Consider the following 6,693-nt stretch of genomic DNA (forward strand, 5'->3'; position numbering starts at 1 on the left):
AGCAAATCTGCAGCCTAATTGTAAAGCACAGGAACAGAGAAGCAAATGAAATTAAATGCAATGAAACTCCACAACGGTTGAATGTTATGCCCTTCTTTATTAATTTGGGGGCACTTTAAAATGAAAATAAATACTGCTAATTGATCTTAAAGAGGAACAAAGAAGCAGCGTCTCCAGAAAAGAGAGCCCCCGAATGCGTGCTGAAACCCTGATCCGCATGAGCAATGATTTCCATTCCTCTCCCTAGATAGGTCCCAGGGCGCTCATAAAGCCTGCTTTTGTCAGCTAACCTTTAAAATGGAAGGGAAGCCTTAGAGTAGGCCTAGGCTTCCGTGAGATCAATTAAAAGGATTTGCTTACGATGGCAGTGTGGGAAATGTTTTTGTGTTGTAAGCTTCCTCAAGTTACCTGTGTGTGAGTTGGGTGGCTATGTAACTTTTGTTTAGTACCTAAAATAAAGTACTGTTGGAAGAATGGTCCATCTGAGTTCAGTTCCAAGTGGGGGAGAAAGACACTGGAAACATCGAGGCTGTTTGGAAAGATCGTTTAATGGTGGACAGGACCACGTGGTTTTGAGGTCCTGGGAAATTGAGCACATGGGTGAGAGAGAGGGAGAACAGGTTTATACCCTCTCTTGGGCTTTGAACTTGTTTCCTGTTCCTGTGAAATAAATGTATTCTGATTGGTTGTCAGGCTCCCATGGGGCCAGGTAGGGGTAACTTGGTAGGTTGTCTTGAGTTCCAGGCTTGGTTGAACTTTGCTGGATGATGCAATCTTCCCAGGAGCCATGTGGTGAGATGGGTAGAGGGCTAATCCTATTATGTCCTGAGGGTGAAGGTCTTTTGTTTTGTAGATAAGCTGGCCCAGCCTTTCTGGGGCTATTAACAAAGGGGAGGGCTGCTTTCCAAGAGCTTCTCCTTTTCTCATCCAAGGAGGTATAATCAGGGGTGGGATTCAGCCAGTTCAGGCCGGTTTAAGCAAACCGGATGTTAATTTTACATCCAGTTCAGTGAACTGCTAGTTCTGATGACCAGCTGGCTCCCACTCCCCATTTTGGCTGCCAAGAGGCTCCAGGGAGCCTTCAAGGGGGAAAGGAAGGAAGGAAGGAAGGAAGGGAAGGAAGGAAGGAAGGAAGGAAGGAAGGAAGGAAGGAAGGAAGGAAGGAAGGAAGGAAGAGGGAGGGAGGGAAGGGGGAAAGAAAGAAAGGGAGGGAAGGGAGGCAGGCAGGCAGGAAGGAAGGAAGGAAGGAAGAAAGAAGGAAAGAAAGAAAGAAAGAAAGAAAGAAGGAAGGAAGGAAGGAAGGAAGGAAGGAAGGAAGGAAGGAAGGAAGGAAGGAAGGAAGGAAGGAAGAAAAAGGAAGAGGGAGGGAGGGAAGGGAGAAAGGAAGGAAGGAAGAAAGGAAGAGGGAGGAGGGAGGGGGAAAGAAAGAAAGGGAGGGAAGGAAGGAAGGAAGGAAGGAAGGAAAGAAAGAAGGAAGAAAGAAAGAAAGAAAGAAGGAAGGAAAGAAAGAAAGAAAGAAGGAAGGAAGGAAGGAAGAAGAAGGAAGGAAGGAAGGAAGGAAGGAAGGAAGGAAGGAAGGGAAGAGGGGGGAGGGAAGGAGAAAGAAAGAAAGGGAGGGAAGGGAGAAAGAAAGAAAGGAAGGAAGGAAGGAAGGAAGGAAGGAAGGAAGGAAGGAAGGAAGGAAGGAAAGAAAGGAAGGAGGAAGGAAGGAAAGAAGAAAGAAAGAAAGAAAGAAAGAAAGAAAGAAAGAAAGAAAGAAAGAAAGAAAGAAAGAAAGAAAGGGAGGAAGGAAGGAAGGAAGGAAGGAAAAGAAGGAAGAAAGAAAGAAAGAAAGAAAGAAAGAAAGAAAGAAAGAAAGAAAGAAAGAAAGAAAGAAAGAAAGAAAGAAAGAAAGAAAGAAAGAAAAAGAAAGGAAGGAAGGAAGGAAGGAAGGAAGAGGGAGGGAGGGATGGGGGAAAGAAAGAAAGGGAGGGAAGGGAGAAAGAAAGGAAGGAAGGAAGGAAGGAAGGAAAGAAGGAAGAAAGGAAGGAAAGAAGAAAGGAAGAAAGGAAGGAAGGAAGGAAGGAAGGAAGGAAGGAAAGAAGAAAGAAAGAAAGAAAGAAAGAAAGAAAGGAAGGAAGGAAGGAAGGAAGGAAGGAAGGGAAGGAAGAAAGGAAGAGGAGGGAGGGAGGGCAGGGGGAAAGAAAGAAGGGGGAAGGGAGAAAGGAAGGAAGGAAGGAAGGAAGGAAAGAAGGAAGGAAGGAAGAAAGAAAGAAAGAAAGAAAGAAAGAAAGAAAGAACGAACGAAAGAAAGAAAGAAAGAAAGAAAGAAAGAAAGAAAGAAAGAAAGAAAGAAAGAAAGAAGGAGGGAGGGAAGAAAGAAAGAAAGAAAGAAAGGGAGGGAGGGAGGGAAGGGAGAAGGAGGGAAAGGAAGGGAAAGTGAATGAGAGATGGATGGATGGATAGGCAGGAAAAAAGGAGAGGAAGGAAGGACCACAAACCCTGACACTAGACACAGCTCCAGATGAGGCTTTGAAACAGCACAGCAATCCAGGGCTGGAAGGGACCTCAGAGGTCATCTAGTCTAACCCACTGTCTCCAGAAGGAGACATCTGGGTTATTTTGGTTCCTCACCCAGTCACATGACCACCAATCCATGACCACCAAGCAACGCCCACAGAATTTTAAAACAAATGAATCCCACCCCTGATATTCTGCCTTTTTAATATTTCCTAGAATATTTCATTCTTCTAGGAGAGGGGTGGGTGCTAACTTTCTACAATACAATCAAGGAAGATGGGGCCTAGAGTCTGAATGTCCCAACAAGACTTTTTTTTTTTAAGATACTGGCCCTAAAACAAGAGGGTCCTTTGGTGTTGATGTAGTTTGTAGTTTTTAATTACTACATCATAGTTTGGTGTAGTAATTAAAAGCACCAGGCTAGAAACCAAGAGACTATGATTTCTAGTCCTGCCTGAGGTATGAAGCCAGCTAGGTGACTTTGGCCTAGTCCTTCTCTCTCAGCCCTAGGACAAAGATAACAGTAAATCATTTCCAAAGCTTTTGCCAAGAAAACTGCCAGTCATCAGAAGTCAAGACTTGAAGGCACATTATTACACTTCAGCATGGGTGCCAGAGAAGGAGAGCAGTTGAGGTAATGTGTGCCATTATGACACCACACAAACTTTGTTCTGTACAGTCTTGGAGGACACGATAAAAGTAGGAAAGAACGCATTTTCCCTTTCCAACCTTTTGGTGTCATTGTGGCTAGTTATGCACGTTTATTTATTTATTTATTTATTTAATTTATTTATTTATTTATTTAATTTGTTTGTCAAACATGTACAAGATAACAAGTATAGGTATAAACATAAACATGAACAAAGGAAGTAAATACAGATAAATGGGGACAGTAAGACAGGCACACTGGTGCGCTTATGCACGCCCCCTTTAAGGACCTCTTAGGAATGGGGTGAGGTTCACGGTAGATAGTTTGAGGTTGAAGCTGTGAGGGGTTGAGGGTGTAACAACAGAGTCGGGTAGGGCGTTCTAGGCATTGACCACTCTATTGCTGAAGTTGTATTTTCTGCCATTGAGTTTGAAGTGGTTTACCTTGAGTTTGTATCTATTGTTTGCCCATGAATTATTGTGGTGGAAGCTGAAGAAGTCGTTGACAGGCAAGACATTGTAGCAGACAATTTTGTGAACTATGCTTAGATCAAACCACAGGCAGCACAGTTCCAGATTGTTCAAACCCAAAATTACAAGCCTGGAGGCATAGGGAATTCTATTGGGAGTAGAGGAGTGCAGTACTCTTCTAGAGAGATACTTCTGAACCCGCGCAATCGTGTTAATGTCCGATATATAGTGTGGGTTCCAGTCAGATGAGCTGTATTCAAGAATTGGTCTAGCAAAAGTTTTGTATGTCCTAGCTAGCTATTCAGTGTTACCAGAGAAGAAGCTTCACAAAATAAGGTTCACAACTCTTAATGCCTTTTTGGCAAGGCTCTTACAGTGAGCTCTGGGGCTTAGATCATTTGAAACGATAACTCCCAGGTCCTTGACAGAATGAGGGTCATGTACAAGATCGCTTCTTCCCAACTTGTATTTGGTGTTCTGATTTTTTTTATTGCCAATGTGTAGGACAGAGCATTTATAAATTGAAATTTGGAGTTACCAATTGCATGACCATTCTGACACATAGTCAAGGTTGCTTTGTAGGGCAGCAGCATTGTCAGTGGTGTTAAATCATTTTACGTCATCGGTGAAAAGGACGCAGCTGCTTTTAATACGATCGCATACACGTTGCGGTTGTGCGTTGTAGGCTACCTTGAGAGTTAGGGTATAAATCTAACAAACAGGTTGGTTCATTAAAATAGAAAGGATAGGATCAAGTTAAGTCTCTATCGTATTTGTTTTTTTAAAAACCTGGCCCTATCCCTCTCAAAACTTAAATAATGTGTGTTTTACAACTCTGTGATACAGGACAGCCTAATAATCCTAATATTACCCAGTATTTTTGAGCCTGGGCCCTATTTAACATGAGAGAATCCTAGTTTAGTGGTGTGTAGGGTAGGAGCAATAACTATAATTCTCCAACTGATGTGAATTTATAACCCTCACTGTTACTCTTGACCGCTAGAGTTACTCAGAACTATAATGCAGATATGTGTATGGATTGCCATCTGTTGCACTCTCGAACAGGAAGAGGGAGATATAGAAGTTCAGCACTGGAAGAAAAAAAGTCAAATACTTCTGACCTCATATGACTATCTGGGTCCTGGTTACATGTAGTCCTTGACTTACAACAGTTCCTTTAGTGACCGTTCAAAGTTACAATGGCACTGAAAAAATTGACTTATGACCATTTTTCACACTTATGGCCTTGTAGAGTCCTCATGCAATCCAAATTCAGAGGCTTAGCAGCGGCTTCACATATAAAATTGCTGCAGTGTCCGGGGATCATAAGAGCTGTGGTGGCGCAGTGGTTAGAGTGCAGTACTGCAGGCTACTTCTGCTGACAGCCGGCTGCCTGAAATTTGGCAGTTCGAATCCCACCAGGCTCAAGGTTGACTCAGCCTTCCATCTTTCCAAGGTGGGTAAAATGAGGACCCAGATTGTTGGGGACAATAGGCTGAATCTGTAAACCGCTTAGAGAGAGAGCTGTAAAAGTACCATGAAGCGGTATATAAGTCTAAGTGCTATGGGCTATGGCTGTCATGTGATCCGCTTTTGTGATCCTTCTGACAAGCAAACTCAGTGAAGCCAGATTCCCTTAAGAACCATATTACTAATTTAACAATTGAAATGATTCACTGAACAACTGTGACAAGAGAGGTCACAAAATGGAGCAAAACTCATTTAACAAAGGTCCCATTTAACAACATGTGTTTTAAATGTGGTTGTAAGTTGAGGACTACCTATATTCCCAGGATTGTATCTGCTGCTTTAAAAACTCTGAGAGCTGATCAGCATGAAGGGTTTCCTCCTAAGAAACTGGTTTCACCTTGAATTCCCTCATGTACCGTATGTGACTGCTGGAAGTTTTTGAGGGTGACATTTTGATATGATCACTGGTCCTCTGAGCTACTTGTTTTCTACCAAGTGGCCACCCAGGCAGTTCTGCTGGTTAGCTTTGGGTTTATCAGCAATGACGCACCACACCTTATGCATCCAGCACACACACACACACTGAACATTTTGCAGAGAGTGAAAAAGGAAACGTCATAGTAGGCCATGCTCTTGGTGGCTTTGCTGTCACAGAAACCCACCGTAGGGCCCTTGGGGCTTTTAAGTGCTGTTTTTATTCCTGCCTCACCACATTTGCAGCCAGTGCTTTGAGCAAATCATCTTCTATGTGCAAGGCATACATCGAGGCTGGAGGGACACTGTTTCAATTAGGCCAGTGTCCAATGCGATGCCTACCGTTGCTCCTAACACTTAACTTTCAGCCTTGTCATGTAATGCCTCCAATTTGTGGAGACAGATTTAGTGAGGAGGAATGACAAAAAAAAAAAAAAAAAGAACTTGACTAACCATAAAACACAAAGATTTTATCCCCTCAGGAGTTAAAGTGCCCTTTGCCCTTGAGTCGACAAAAACAGCTTTTCCCCCCAACCACATCAATTTTAAGGTGTGTGGACTTCAACTCCCAGAATTCTGACCTAGAACAATGCTGGCATAAAATAAGCCATGGTAACATGCAGTAGGGCAGGCTAATTCTGCCGACTGCCAGCAGTTTGATTCTCACTGGCTCAAAGTTGACTCAGTCTTCCATCTTTCCAAGTTTGGTAAAATGAGGACCCAGATTCCTGGGGGCAATAGGCTGACACTGTAAACGGCTTAGAGAGGGCTGTAAAAGCACAGTGAAGTGGTATAAAAGTCTAAGTGCTAAGTGCTATTGCTCTGTCTTGCCAGTTTCTGTCTGCCTCACTTGTGTCTGCTCCTACTGACGGCTGAACAGCTTTGTCTTAAGCCAGCAAACGGATCACCCACTGGTGCAAGGCCATTTGCATTCTCCTATCACTGTAGGGCTTCCTTCTTTCAACAAATCACCATCCAGCCGGGAGAACATCTGGCAGCCTCTGGATGGTGCAGCAAGAACAGGGAGGATCTCCTCCGGAAACTCTGTTTCTGGTGTGTCTCTCTCTCCTCCCACATCTCCTTTGCGCCTCTCCCAAGTTTAAAATAATGTGAAATCAAGAAACACGGGAA

General features: G+C 43.4%; 1 pseudogene; it reads right to left on the reverse strand.

Annotated features, from left to right (window-relative positions):
* Positions 1 to 3,429: 3,429 nt before the first annotated feature.
* On the reverse strand, positions 3,430 to 5,851 carry LOC148133032 (uncharacterized; annotated as a pseudogene).
* Positions 5,852 to 6,693: the final 842 nt, after the last annotated feature.

The sequence above is a fragment of the Notechis scutatus genome, chromosome 1, assembly GCF_049901735.1.
Source record: "Notechis scutatus isolate UNSWTSFEM ecotype Mainland chromosome 1, rNotScu1.2, whole genome shotgun sequence".
Lineage (NCBI taxonomy): Eukaryota > Metazoa > Chordata > Lepidosauria > Squamata > Elapidae > Notechis > Notechis scutatus.